We start from the raw sequence: 12,046 nt of genomic DNA, 5'->3' as shown, positions 1-12,046 counted from the left end.
TGAACCACCTGATAATCCAAATGATATATCTATGTCTGTTACTGAAACACAATCTGGTAATGAACATGAACCTAATGAAAATATTAATGATGATGTTCATGATGATGCTCAACCTAGTAATGATAATGATGTAGAAATTAAACCTGTTGTTGATCTTGATAACCCACAATCAAAGAATCAACGTTATGATAAAAGAGACTTTGTTGCTTGGAAACATGGTAAAGAAAGGGAACCTTGGGTTCAGAAACCCATGCCTTTTCCTCCGAAATCATCCAAGAAAAAGGATGATGAGGATTTTGAGCGCTTTGCTGAAATGATTAGGCCTATCTTTTTGCGTATGCGATTAACTGATGTGCTCAAAACAAATCCTTATGCTAAATATATGAAGGATATCATTACTAATAAAAGAAAGATACCGGAAGCTAAGATTTCCACCATGCTTGCTAATTATACTTTTAAGGGTGGAATACCAAAGAAACTTGGAGATCCTGGAGTACCTACTATACCTTGCTCCATTAAAAGAAACTATGTTAAAACTGTTCTATGTGATCTTGGAGCCGATGTTAGTGTTATGCCTCTCTCTTTATATGGTAGACTTGATTTGAATAAGTTGACACCCACTGAAATATCTTTGCAAATGGCTGACAAATCAACTGCTATACCTGTCGCTATTTGTGAGGATGTGCCTGTTGTGGTTGCAAATGCTACTATTTTAACAGACTTTGTTATTCTTGATATTCCCGAGGACGATAGTATGTCTATTATTCTTGGAAGATCCTTTTTGAATACTGTAGGGGCTGTTATTGATTACACCAAAGGCAATGTCACTTTTCATGTTAATGGTAATGAGCATACAGTACACTTTCCGAGGAAACAACCTCGAGTCCACAGTATAAATTCTATTGGAAAAATTTCAACAATCACTATTGGAGGTTTTGAATTTTCTCTTCCCACTGTCAAGAAGAAATATGATATTCTTATTGTTGGGGACATGCATATCCCCGTTGAGGTAACCTTGTTGACATTACCCTTGATGTAAAAGGTTGGGAGGCGAATCTATAAGCCCCTATCTTTCTCTGTGTCCGATTAAAACTTTGAACCATTAAATATCATGTGAGTGTTAGCAATTGTGAAAGATTAAATGATAGTTGAGTATGTGGAGTTTGCTAAATCAAAGCTCTGACATAGACCCTTCCTGAAAATAAGATGAATTGCAACTATTTGATGACTGAGAATATAGTTTGTTAGTTTCAAGAAAGTTTATGATCTATACTTTAACATGTGAATAGCTTGTTTCTTGATCATGAAAAGTTTTATGAAAATGAGCTATTGTTATGATATATAATGATGCTAGAAAAAGTGATTGGAACTATCATTGATGATATTCGAAAATTCTCTGGTTTCATGTTATTAAAAATGAGTTTGTTAACAAGACCCGATCAACCTTGTTAGTGGATTCCTTTTGATGAGCATGAGATGGATGAAATTATAAAACACAACTCTGTGTACCCTCTTTTTACTTTCTATTATTTATATTAAATAAAGCAAAAATAGTCTTTTTCTGTCTGTTTTCTGAATTATCCATGCAATAAAAAATACCCCGAAAATAAAAGTTCTCCAAATTCCCTGAAAATTAAATATGATTTTTTCTAGAATCTTTGAGAATATATGGCACTGAAAACACAGCAGGAGCCACGTGCCCACGAGGGTGGAGGGCGCACCCACCCCCTGAGCGCACCCCTTGCCTCGTGGACCCCATGTGGGTCCCCTCCTCTTATCCCAGCCACCACACACTCCTTCTTCCTCCCAAAAAAATCACTAGCCAGCTCAAACCCGAGTTCTTGCTCATCTTGCTGCCATTTTCGATCTCCTTGCTCAAAGCTCCATTCACAAAACTGCTTTGGGGGATTGTTCTTCGGTATGTGACTCCTCCAATGGTCCAATTTGTTTTTGTTATAGTGCTTTATTCATTGCATTTTTTTGCTGCTTAGGTGACCCTGTTCTTGCGCTTGCATGTCGAATTTATATGGTCAAAGTAGTTTTAATGCATGATATGGCCTCTAGGCACTAGTAGGAGTAGTTGCTATCAATTTAGTTGAGTTTGGTTGACTTTTATTTTTTAGTTACTAAAAATTTCAGAAATTTTTCAGAGGAAGAAAATATGTTTAGGAAAATGTACCAAGGTGGTTCCTCAAGGAAGCAAGGCCCCAGGCCCGCAATACGCGAGCCGGACAATGAACTACCAAGAGATGCTCAAGTGCGGCCTTGTGAATGGCCGTCAGAGGACTTCATGGTTCGGGCAGGAATCAAAGAGGAATTTGACGCATATGTGCGTAACGCCGATCTTGAGAGATTTGTGGCAGATAAGTGCCGTCAGTACCTTTATTTGACTGATTCATTTTTGAGAAGGTTTAAATTTACATCATCACGCAATTCTCAAACTGTCCTATTTGATCTCTATGATAAATCTTATACCATGGACTTAGAAGATTTTAATACTGCTTGTAAACTCCCACAGTGGGGTAATATTAGTGAACCTCGCAAATCTGAATATAAAGACTTTCTTGCTAGTATAACTGTGGGGGAATCTAGGGAAATCACGCAAGTAACCATAGGTAGATGCATAAATGGTAAGGATGAGGCGTGTCACATGTGTGTTCCTGATCTTAGTGTTCACAAGAGTGATGTATTAGGATATAGACAATATAACTTGGGGGCCATTGTTGCACATAGGTTGCATAAATGCAATAATAGTATTGATGGAGATTTCTTTGGTGGAATTTATGCAACCCATTTAGCTGATTTTCTTGAGATACCCATACCTGGAGATGATATTGAGTTGCCTCCTCCTTATTTAGATTATAATTCCATGGTTCGTCATCAGTTTGTTGAGAGGAACAGTCAGTTCCTCCAGTACCTACTAATCTTTGACAGACGACGCATGAGGGAGTCCTGGATTAGGGGGTGTTCGGATAGCCGAACTATACCTTCGGCCAGACACCTCGACTATGAAGATACAAGATTGAAGACTCCGTCCCGTGTCCGGAAGGGACTTTCCTTGGCGTGGAAGGCAAGCTTGGCGATACGGATGTTCAGATCTCCTACCATTGTAACCGACTCTATGTAACCCTAACCCTCTCCGGTGTCTATATAAATCGGAGGGTTTTAGTCCGTAGGACAACATACACATCAACAATCATACCATAGGCTAGCTTCTAGGGTTTAGCCTCTCTAATCTCGTGGTAGATCTACTCTTGTACTACCCATATCATCAATATTAATCAAGCAGGACGTAGGGTTTTACCTCCATCGAGAGGGCCCAAACCTGGGTAAAACTTCGTGTCCCTTGCCTCCTATTACCATCCGGCCTAGACGCATAGTTCGGGACCCCCTACCAGAGATCCGCTGGTTTTGACACCGACATTGGTGCTTTCATTGAGAGTTCCTCTGTGCCGTCGCCGTCAGGCCCGATGGCTCCTACGACCATCAATGGTGATGCAGTCCAGGGTGAGACCTTCCTCCCCGGATAGATCTTCGTCTTTGGCGGCTTCGCACTGTTGGCCAATTCACTTGGCCATCTAGAGCAGATCGAAAGTTACGCCCCTGGCCGTCAGGTCAGATTCGGAAGTTTAAACTACACGGCTGACATCCGTGGGGACTTGATCTTCGACGGATTTGAACCACTGCCGAGCGTGCCGCACTGTCATGACGAGCATGATCTAACTCTGCCGCCGAACGGTGCCCTGGAGGCCGCACCCGCACCGGCTCCGAACCTTAGTTCGGAGTCAACTACGCTGATCGAGGATGGGCGATCGGACGCCACCTCGGGGGCTGCGATCCAAACGGCGATTGAGCCGAACACCAGCCCCGTACTCTGCGAGGCTCGTGACTCCAAGGAGCCGGACTCCTCTCCGGACTCCGAACCCTCCGCGCCCCTGCTAGTCGAATCCGATTGGGCGCCGATCATGGAGTTCACTGTCGCAGACATCTTTCAGCACTCTCCTTTCGGCGATATCCTGAAGTCACTGAAGTCTCTCTCTTTATCAGGAGAGCCCTGGCCGGACTACAGTCAGCAAGGTTGGGGTACGGACGATGAAGAAATTCAAAACCCACCCACTACCCACTTTGTAGCCACTGTCGACGACTTAATAGACATGCTCGACTTCGACTCCGAAGACATCGACGGTATGGACGCCGATGAAGGAGATGATAAAAAACCAGCGCCTACTAGGCCCTGGAAAGCCACCTTGTCATATGACATATACATGGTGGACACCCAAAAGAGGGAGAGGGCGATGGAACGGCGGAGGATGACCCCTCCAAGAAATAGCCCAAGCGCCGGCGTCAGCGGCGTCGCTCAAAATCCCGCCAACACGAAAACGGTGATTCCAGCACGGGAGATAATAATACTCCAGAGAGTGCCGAAGAAAACCCCCTCCAGCAAGGTTTAGCACAGGAGGATGGAGAAACCAGCCCTCATGAGAGAGCGGCAGACAGAGAGGTCGAGGACGATAATTATATGCCTCCCTCCGAAGACGAGGCAAGCCTCGACGACGACGAATTCGTCGTGCCAGAGGATCCCGTTGAGGAAAAGCGTTTCCAACACAGGCTTATGGCCACGACAAGAAGCCTCAAGAAAAAACAGCAACAGCTCAGAGCTGATCAAGATTTGCTGGTTGACAGATGGACTGAAGTCCTTGCGTCGAAGAGCATAAACTCGAACGCCCCTCCAAGAGTTACCCAAAGCGCAAGTTGCTACCCCGATTAGAGGAGAAAACACTTGATGCGGCCGAACGGCCACCTCGTGGCCGCGGCAGAGAGGCCTCCCGGCCCTCCACTCAAGCCGCACCCCGTACCAAGGCACGGGAATATGCGCCGGACTTACGAGACATGTTGGAGGACAAGTCAAGGCAAACACGACCGATCTACGGATCGCGTGGGCAGCCCACGGCTCGAGATGGTAACCATCACACCGGCCACAAATTCGGCAGGGCCGAACATAGTAGACAAAGCTCATTGGAGCGACGTCATGATATCGCCCAGTACAGAGGCGCCGCACACCCACTGTGCTTTACAGACGAAATAATGGATCATCATATCCCCGAGGGTTTCAAACCCGTAAACATCGAATCATATGATAGCACAACAGACCCTGCGGTATGGATCGAGGATTATCTCCTTCATATCCACATGGCCTGCGGCGACGATTTTCACGCCATCAAATACCTCCCACTCAAGCTTAAAGGACCAGCTCGGCATTGGCTCAACAGCTTGCCAACAGGATCAATCAGATGTTGGGAGGACCTGGAAGCCGCATTCCTCGACAATTTCTAGGGCACTTATGTGCGACCCCAGACACTGATGACCTAAGTCACGTAATCCAGCAGCCAGAGGAATCGGCCAGACAATTCTGGACACGGTTCCTAACAAAGAAAAATCAAATAGTTGACTGTCCGGACGCTGAGGCCCTAGCAGCCTTCAAGCACAATATCCGTGATGAGTGGCTGGCCCGGCACCTCGGACAGGAAAAGCCGAAATCTATGGCAGCACTCACGACACTCATGACCCGCTTTTGCGTGGGAGAAGACAGCTGGCTCGCTCGTAGCAACAATATGACCAAGAACCCTTGTAGTTCGGACACCAGGGACATTAGTGGCAGGTCGCGTCACAACAAGCAGAAGCGCCGCATTAACGGCGACAATGCTGAGGATACGGCAGTTAATGCCGGATTCAGAGGCTCTAAATCCGGTCAGCGGAAGAAGCCATTCAAAAGGAATCCTAGGGGCCCATCCAGCTTGGACCGAATGCTCGACCGCTTGTGCCAAATACATGGCACCCCCGAAAAGCCAGCCAATCACACCAACAGGGATTGTTGGGTGTTCAAGCAGGCAGGCAAGCTAAGCGCCGATAATGAAGACAAGGGGCTACATAGCGATGACGACGAGGAGCCCCGGCCGCCGAACAACAATGGACAGAAGGGTTTTCCCCCACAAGTGCGGACGGTGAACATGATATACGCCACCCACGTCCCCAAAAGGGAGTGGAAGCGCGCGTTAAGGGACATACACGCGGTAGAGCCAGTCGCCCCAAAGTTCAACCCATGGTCCTCCTGCCCGATCACCTTTGATCGAAGAGACCATCCCACTAGCATCCGTCATGGCGGATTTTCCGCATTGGTTCTAGACCCAATTATTGACGGATCTAAAGGACGAAGAGAGGAAGAAGCCCGCCGTGATCCAGGTTTTGCGTACATAACGTTTGCTTGCTCTACCACATATGCCATGCCGACGTTGAGTGCCAGGATTTTAAGAACTTCCTCAAGGACAAAAGAGTGAAATTCGTTACTGTAGGCTTTAAGAACGACAGTGACGTCCTGCGTCGGATAGGTCTCGTTGTAGGCCAGCCCTTCGATCTCCAGAAGGCAAGCCTAGTGTCCTCCTCTCAACCTTCAATGCTGACCCTGGCAGCAGCTATGATTGATCCTTCATACGCTAAACTGAAGAAACCTCATCACGAGTTTCCTCATGCATGGGAGTCGAAGACATTAGAAGAAGATCACATCCTGTACGCAGCAATGGATGCCTACCTTTGTTTAAATATCTACAAGGGTTGGATGAAGAAGCAAAGCCCAGTGTCCGGTTCAAGCAAAGAAGCATCGGCGAAGAGGAAGAGGAAGAGGGACGAGGACAAAGTCGAGGACGTGGACTCGGACTCCAAGTAGGTGGCAGTGTCGTCGCTCATGCTGGTTCTACTGTGGTGTCAAGCAGACAAGTTGCTTATTAGTTTATTTTCAAGGGTGTGTTGTGCTGAGGCCCGAGCAAAACTATGTTTATGTTCTTTCTCGTTATTTGAACTCTTTAGTACGTACAATAGTACTAGTACTATGTCTTACTACTGTTCTTCTTGCAGTTGGTACTACTACTCGTATCTTCGTGTTCCTACTGTACTTAATACATTCATACTAGTAGTATAATTTGGGTCAGTCAATTTGTGAAAGAAGTTCGACGGAGCGAATGAAGAAGACGACACAAGAGGTGGAAGAAGCCCTTCTAGCCATCCATGTTGCATCAAACGGCTCACATGAGTCGACTGACCCAAATTGCTCCTTCAGATTGCAGGATCCACATGGCATTCAAGGTCTCGAAGGTAGATTCCACGTCCACACCTGGTTTGCAAGCTCGACGCGCGCGCGACCGGCTTCTGCCGCGACAGTCACCATGCGCGCCTCCTCCGCACGGGCGGAGACGACAATGACACGCTAGTTCCTCCTCGCCGGCGTGCTGGAGCACGCGCTCGTCCTCCTCTTCGTACGCTGCGTGCATAGACGCGGCTCCACCAGCTGCTCGCGTGCTTGGCAGCGCGGCGACATCGCGAGGACGGACTGTAGACGACGTGAGCGGGCGAGCCTTCGGCTTCATGGCATAGGGATGGAGGCGACACGGCGGTGATGGGCGAGAAATTGTTGGCCGGAGCAGGCGGGTGCCGGCATGCGCAACAGCGGCGGCGGCATATTGATGAGTGTGCGTGTGGGAGCTTACTTTAGTTTTATATATAAGGTTGGTCAAACTTAAAATAAAACCGTACTAGTACACGTAAACATTAGACTTAGGCAGCGCTTTTATTAGTTACTAGCTTATGTTCTTGCCCATTGTGACTAGCCTTAGTACCACGGCCACGATACAAAATCCTGTGCAAGTGCGTGAACCGCGGTCGCGCGGTCGATCGAACGGTGCGTCACCATATCACGCTCGAAGGACATCCACCGAACCTTTTTGTGTGTGTGAAAACAATCCTCGAATATTACTCAACTTTTTTCCTGTGAAAGTTCTTGACGCTGCAATATTTCCATATATTTGAATTTAGCTCCAGTTCGTGTGTATTTGGATTTGGACGTTTTAGGTGCGCCCTAGTTTTTTTTAATACTGATTTTGTGTGTGTGACTGAGAGAGAACGTGTGTATGTGTCCATATGTGTGTTGTAGCGGAAGGGCAATGTAGAGATGGTGTGCGTGTGATACAGACATAGAGAGGTGTGAATGTGCAAATGATCGTGCATGAGTGAGACATAGACAGATGCCGATACATTGTGTATACATGAGAGAACGATCTTCTAGTTTAGTTGTGTGTGAGAGAGAGAGGGGGAGAGAGAGACAGAGAGAGGAGCATCCATAACACAACAACCATCTCTCTCGATTCGTTCGTCCCTCGCACGGTCGCATGCAACACATGCATCAACGCGCACATTTTGACACCCTCACCCGGCCCCTACCCACCTCAAGGCTCGCACAATCTCTTCGTGAATACCCATTTCTCTCCTTAGGTTTGTTTTCTCTCAATATCTGACACACACACACACGCACACACACAGACACACGCAGCACAACACACACACACACACACTCCCCCGAGCACACAATTCATCCCCATCCTAGGTTATATGGCGACCACTCTCGCTTGTGATTCTTTGCACCCCAACATGCACAACACCTCAATCTTCAAAGAGGGCAATGAGAAGATCGAAGACGGCGACCACACCGCGCTAGAGAATGCGGAGTCATTTGGAAGCAGGGTGATGTGACGATGGCTGACTGACTCCTCCCCCACCCTCTCCCTCTCTTGCACAAAATTACCAATCCCTCTCTCCCCCGCACAAAATTGTCAATCCCTCAACCCACAAGATCCTTCCCCTCTCGTCCATGTTTTTCCTGCTCTCTCATCAAACATGTTGTCTCTTCTCCTTCCACGTATAGAGAATCCAAATGCACATGCATCTCATGTATATTACATGTATGCATCTTTCTCACAGACCTGACTTCCTCCTCTCTCTTTCTCTCTCTCTCTCTCTCTCTCTCTCTCTCTCTCTCTGTCTCGTTAGGTTTGTCTCCTACTCTCTCGTCCACATACATACAATCTTTCCCGCCCTATCTGCTCCATCTTCAAAAGCTCTCTCTGCACATTTCATTCACACATTGGGACATGTCAAAATATTGCTTCTATAATGGCTGATGTAGAGTTATGGTTGTTCTTGTTGAATCCTACAAAGTAATAACTATGAAATGCATTTAGATTCTCATTTGACTAGGATTATGTGAGGTTGAGCATGTTGTGAAGTACTATAGACCTTGTATAGATCTTGGGATTCGACAATGATTGTAACTATTGAATTGTATAGACCATTACATTCAAAGTCAATAGCCTAATATATTTATTTCACAATTTCAACAAATGATTAGTTCACTACAAACTAAGAAAACAAATGTGTACTCCCTCCGTTTTTATTTAAGTCCGCGTATTAGCATTGGTCAAAGTCAAGTTTTGTAAACTCTCAGAAAGCTTATAACAAAAAATATTAACTTATACAATAACAAATAAATACCATTAGATTCATTATTGAATGTACTTTCACATCATACATATTTGTTATGGTAAATGTTTATATTTTTCTATAAACTTGGTCAAACTTTAGGAAGTTTGACTTCTGTCAAACCTAATATGTAGAGTTTACTACTACTACTCGCTAGTTGCTTAGCCGAATCACTCAACACGCCACACGGGGAGTCCAGTGTCACAAAATTTTGAGGTCGGCGAGAAAATCTCCTGCGACCCTGATTCGAGCAGCGGGAAGTTACCATCATAGCCTTCGGAACAGGCCTACAGATGACGCTTGGCAGGGGGCTGTTTTCGTAACTTCAGGTTCACCCTACCCAGCCAACCCCACCCCGGCACCCAGAGTAGTACACCTGAATACTCCCCAATTTCTATCCCCACCGCAAAATAGACTTCTCCACGACACCGCAGCCTTCGTGCTCCTCCCCCTTACATCGGTGCACTCGTCCACCGCAGCGCATCTACCTAATCGACGACCTTGTACGCCGCACTGGAGCTGGTCCACCGTCGTCGTCGTACATGGAGCCTCTTCCCCGACATCGTCTTCCGCCGTCTCATATCTGCTTCCCGGAAGCCGACGCCAAGCGCAGAAGTACCACCGTCATGGATAATGAACTGACTCCCGTTGCCGACCAAGACTCACAGAGGCCGCCACGACCATCGTTCTCCTCCTCGATTGGTAATGTGTGTATTGAATCACTTAGCAGTACATGTGCAGTTCCAATTTTGTTCATACCTACCCTTCAAATTTCCTGGGTGCTATTGTTCCCGTAAAAGTAATTGGTTATAGCCTCCATTGTCCAACAGAATATCATCTTGTAATTGTGCATCGCTCCTGTATCGCGCTGTGCTTGGGTAGGTTTTTCATCTGCAACCAGTAGTGTGGCAAATGATGGAAAGGTTTTTAGAACTAGCAAAATGCCCATGCGTTGCACGCATCAAGATGCATTTGTATGAGTAGTTTATCTTGTTGGAGATGCTCTAACATGGCAGACGAGTTCTTTAATGTTGCCCACAAGATGCGCAAGTATTACTAGTAGTATATTTTTCTTGCCATGTTGAGATTTTAAAACCACGAGTGCGAACATGCAGAGGAGCAATGAAGATCAAACACGGGATATTCGGGACATCTTCAAGGAGCGTGGAAAGTTAAAGAGGAGCTACACCGAACCTATAAAATGAGCTTTGGTAAGTAACACCCTTTCAATTACTTTCGTGTAGCCTTGTGTTCTTCGATGTGTATATGTTGTAGTTTCATTTTTAGCTTGATGTAGGAAGTGGGTGTTCTCACCTTGTAGTCTGTTTTTATTTATTTATTCCTTTTGAATTCACTTCTCCGAGTTCTGTTTATCTGGCTTCTACTAAATGGATCTAGGTTGCTCTGAGTAATGATCTAAAAAAGAAGTAACTTCATGTGAGGATGCAGTTCCTGCGAGGAGGGAAGTATGGTCAACCTCGAGATCATGTTTCCAAAATGAGGCTGGATTACACACAAGGTGCCAGTTCCCTAATGATGCTGGATTAGACACAAGGTGCAAATTCCCAGATGATGCTGGATTACACACAAGCCAGGTGGAGTCATCAGCTTTTCGTGTCCTCGTGGCATTAGTAAAGGCTGAAAGAAAGCGTGCAGCAGCCCTTGAGAATGTAGCTGAGTTCCTGAAGAAGCGAAAAGAGCAATCAGATGCTCTCTTCACCCAAGCCAAAGAAGAGATGGAAGAAGCCAGAAATAAGCTAGCAGAGGCAGAGCAGGCTAGGCGTCTCCTGCTATCTAAAACTGTTGTCAATACAAAATTTCCTTCATAATAGCTAGGTTCAAATGTTTATCCAGTTAGCATGCCTGTTGTGATGTCCGTGCATCTACTGATGTGGCACAAAATGTTTTTTGGGTCATGTTATAACAGCAATTACTTTCCAAACAATAACAGAGGAAGCATTGGACATGGTATAGTTCACGCGCAAGCCCGACATTCCAAGTTCAACTTCCACATCAAACTCATGTTCACAGATATCTGCACATTCATACATAATGTCCACAACCATGATTCTCTTCAAAGCCAAAAAAATGTGAGGAGAGTTATAAATAAAGAAAATCCTCTACTAGTTCCTGCTACCAGTGTGAGCACAACAAGTCAAGACCATGCATAAATTAATTATATTTTAGTCATTTTTGTGTTCTAAAATGCCTGCCGGCTCGCGGAAGGACGTGTTGCCGGCACACGCGTGGATTCAATGAAGGTAGGTGGGGCAGTCTTAAGCTGGTTGCACGCGGCGAGGAGGCATGCTTAGCCGGGCCTGCAGCGAGTGCGGTCCTCTTGGCCGGCGCGCCGGTTCAATGCCTGCGCTATGAGAGGTCGTGTCCGTGTCAGAGCAATCACTCCCTCTAGTCCTTTTTTGTTTGGGTATAACAAAATCTCGTTTTCCATTCACATTTTAGTGGTAGGAGTTGTGCGTGTGTGTCTGTGAGAGAGAGAGAGGAGACGGCAGTCGGGGTTGTCTGATCGGTAAACAAATGAATAATGTCAGTCTGGGATGGAGACGAAAAGGAGACCGCAACAAATGTTGTGTCTACAGGAGAGATAGAGAGAGTAATTTTAGTGGTATGAGTCATATGTAGAGACATATAGGGTGTGTGAGAGAATCCCATAGAGAGAAAGACA

This window comes from Triticum dicoccoides, chromosome 1A, assembly GCF_002162155.2.
Source record: "Triticum dicoccoides isolate Atlit2015 ecotype Zavitan chromosome 1A, WEW_v2.0, whole genome shotgun sequence".
Classification (NCBI taxonomy): Eukaryota; Viridiplantae; Streptophyta; class Magnoliopsida; order Poales; family Poaceae; genus Triticum; species Triticum dicoccoides.
Note: the sequence above shows the minus strand (reverse complement) of the source record.